The following is a 4,010-nucleotide window of genomic DNA, read 5'->3' as shown; positions in this document are numbered from 1 at the left end:
GCACACTGCCAATCATTCATGAGCAACACATGCTCAGACAGTCAAATATTCAACAAGTCATCACGAGAGCAACACTTGCTCAGATGATCAATATTTGCTCGAGTTAAGGAATATTGGTTCAACAATCCACCAATATTCAACAATCCATCGAATGAGCAATACTTGCTCACTTCATCGTAAGAATTATACCTCTGTCTCATGACATGTTCAATTCATGAGTTAACATCATGTTCAACTCAGCAATTACATGGACTCATTGTCCCATCAAACTACGAAGTCATAAATTAACTAACAAACCACGAGACGATCAATCGTGTCACTTGGGGGGATATCACTTAGGGTTTTGGTCTGGCGGTCTACGGCACGTGTGTTCAAACACACGATGGAATGTGAGAAAGTCGTGCAATCAGTTGAAAGAATTCACGAGGTAGTGGGTGGAAAATCGACCAAGTCTTTATACGTTGGACAACTGGTTTCGAACACGATTTCCACTTCTCCACTCCTTGATTCAATCAACTGTCACACTTCATGGGATCATGGTGTCTACAATTCTAGCAATATAAATAAGTCACTGAATCATGATTAAAAGAGGATCGAAAAAAGAACGAATACACAGAATACTCAGAGTAAGAATCCCACGTCTCTTCGACAACACGAGATCATCAAACTCATCAATTGAGCAATTTCTCACAATCGTTCAACTTCAATCATTCAGAACTTATCATATTCAGAATTCACACATCCACAATCCTTGAATCACCATCGATTCCACACATTTCTTAGATTCCCTCCTACAGATCAACCCATCCTCTCTTGTGACCGAATTTAATCTGGAACAGTCGTTGTCTCGATTTAGGCCGGAGTACTACAGATTGATCTCTCGAATCTAAGCACCCCCTTTGCAGTGGTGCATCTGTGTGAGGATTAACATTTCGCTCGGTTCGAGGAGCCTCCTCCGTACGGTTGTCTCCTCAATCCCTTAAAAACCAGCAGATCGTTTTTCCCCATCCACAAAACAAGATTTTCTACTTAGAGAAGTTTCGAGTGTACATTCGAAAAATACACACTCGAAAAGACTCGAACGCTATAATTTAGCTCAAGAGGTGTCTATTTTTATTGGAAACATGCTAATGATCAGGACATGTTGGTCTCTAGACCAACATGATCTTGATATTTTATCCAAGTTTTGAAGCCTAGGCCTCATAAACGCGAATTCTCTACTTAGAGCAGTTTCGAGTGTACATTCGAATAATACACACTCAAAAAGACTCGAACACTATAATTTAGCTCAACAGGTCTATTTTTATCGGAAACATGCTAATGATCAGGACATGTTGGTCTATAGACCCACATGATCTTAATATTTTAGCCAAATTTTGAAGTCTAGGCCTCATAAACAAGATTTGTCTACTTAGAGCAGTTTCGAATGTACATTCGAAAAATACACACTCGAAATGACTCGAACGCTATAATTTAATTCAAGAGGTGTCTATTTTGATTGAAAACATGCTAATGATCAGGACATGTTGGTCTATAGACCCACGTGATCTTGATATGTTAGCCAAGTTTTGAAGGCTAGGCCTCATAAACACGAATTTTCTACTTACCGCAGTTTCGAGTGTACATTCGAATAATACACACTCGAAAAGACTCGAACGCTATAATTTAGCTCAACAAGTGTCTATTTTTATTGGAAAGATGCTAATGATCAGGACATGTTGGTCTATAGACCCATATGACCTTGATATTTTAGCTAAATTTTGAAGTCTAGGCCTCATAAACAAGATTTGCTTACTTAGAGCAGTTTCGAGTGTACATTCAAAAACTACACACTCGAAAAGACTCGAACGCTAATTTAGCTCAACAGGTGTCAATTTTTATTGAAAACATGCTAATTATCAGGACATGTTGGTCTATAGACCCACATGATGTTGATATTTTAGCCAAGTTTTGAAGTCTAGGCCTCATAAATAATATTTTCTACTTAGAGAAGTTTCGAGTGTACATTCGAAAAACACACACTCGAAAAGACTCGAATGCTATAATTTAGCTCAACAGGTGTCAATTTTTATCGGAAACATGCTAATGATCAGGACATGTTGGTCTATAGACCCACATGATCTTAATATTTTAGCAAAATTTTGAAGTCTAGGCCTCATAAACAACATTTTCTACTTAGAGCAGTTTCGAGTGTACATTCGAATAATACACACTCGAAAAGACTCGAACGCTATAATTTAGCTCAACAGGTGTCTATTTTTATTGGAAACATGCTAATGATCAGGACATGTTGGTCTATAGACCCACATGATCTTGATATTTTATCCAAATTTTGAAGTCTAGGCCTCATAAACAAGATTTTCTACTTAGAGCAGTTTCGAGTATACATTCGAATAATACACACTCGAAAAGACTCGAACGTTATAATTTAGCTCAACAGGTGTCTATTTTTATTGGAAACATGCTAATGATCAGGACATGTTGGTCTATAGACCCACATGAATTTGATATTTTAGCCAAGTTTTGAAGCCTAGGCCTCATAATCAAGATTTGTCTACTTAGAGCAGTTTCGAATGTACATTCGAAAAATACACACTCGAAAAGACTCGAACGCTATAATTTAGCTCAAGAGGTGTCTATTTTGATTGAAAACATGCTATTGATCAGGACATGTTGGTCTATTGACCCGCATGATCTTCATATGTTAGCCAAGTTTTGAAGGCTAGGCCTCATAAACACGTATTTTCTACTTAGAGCAGTTTCGAGTGTACATTCGAATAATACACACTCGAAAAGACTCGAACGCTATAATTTAGCTCCAGAGGTGTCTATTTTGATTGAAAACATGCTAATTATCAGGACATGTTGGTCTATAGACCCACATGATCTTGATATTTTATCCAAGTTTTGAAGCCTAGGCCTCATACACACGTATTTTCTACTTAGAGCAGTTTCGAGTGTACATTCGAATAATACACACTCGAAAAGACTCGAACGCTATAATTTAGCTCCAGAGGTGTCTATTTTGATTGAAAACATGCTAATTATCAGGACATGTTAGTCTATAGACCCACATGATCTTGATATTTTAGCCAAATTTTGAAGTCTAGGCCACATAAACAAGATTTTTCTACTTAGAGCAGTTTCGAGTGTACATTCGAAAAATACACACTCGAAAAGACTCGAACGCTATAATTTAGCTCAAGAGGTGTCTATTTTGATTGAAAACATGCTATTGATCAGGACATGTTGGTATATAGACCCACATGATCTTGATATTTTAGCCAAGTTTTGAAGCCTAGGCCTCATAAACACGAATTTTCTACTTAGAGCAGTTTCGAGTGTACATTCGAATAATACACACTCGAAAAGACTCGAACGCTATAATTTAGCTCAACCGGTGTCTATTTTTATTGGAAACATGCTAATGATCAGGACATGTTGGTCTATAGACCCACATGATCTTGATATTTTATCCAAATTTTGAAGTCTAGGCCTCATAAACAAGATTTTCTACTTAGAGCAGTTTCGAATGTACATTCGAATAATACACACTCAAAAGACTCGAACACTATAATTTAGCTCAACAGGTCTATTTTTATCGGAAACATGCTAATGATCAGGACATGTTGGTCTATAGACCCACATGATCTTAATATTTTAGCCAAATTTTGAAGTCTAGGCCTCATAAACAAGATTTGTCTACTTAGAGCAGTTTCGAATGTACATTCGAAAAATACACACTCGAAAAGACTCGAACGCTATAATTTAATTCAAGAGGTGTCTATTTTGATTGAAAACATGCTAATGATCAGGACATGTTGGTCTATAGACCCACATGATCTTGATATGTTAGCCAAGTTTTGAAGGCTAGGCCTCATAAACACGAATTTTCTACTTACCGCAGTTTCGAGTGTACATTCGAATAATACACACTCGAAAAGACTCGAACGCTATAATTTAGCTCAACAAGTGTCTATTTTTATTGGAAAGATTCTAATGATCAGGAC

Source organism: Papaver somniferum, unplaced genomic scaffold (genome assembly GCF_003573695.1).
Source record: "Papaver somniferum cultivar HN1 unplaced genomic scaffold, ASM357369v1 unplaced-scaffold_161, whole genome shotgun sequence".
NCBI classification, from domain to species: Eukaryota; Viridiplantae; Streptophyta; class Magnoliopsida; order Ranunculales; family Papaveraceae; genus Papaver; species Papaver somniferum.
The sequence above is the reverse complement of the archived record's forward strand: the minus strand, read 5'-3'. Positions refer to the sequence as shown.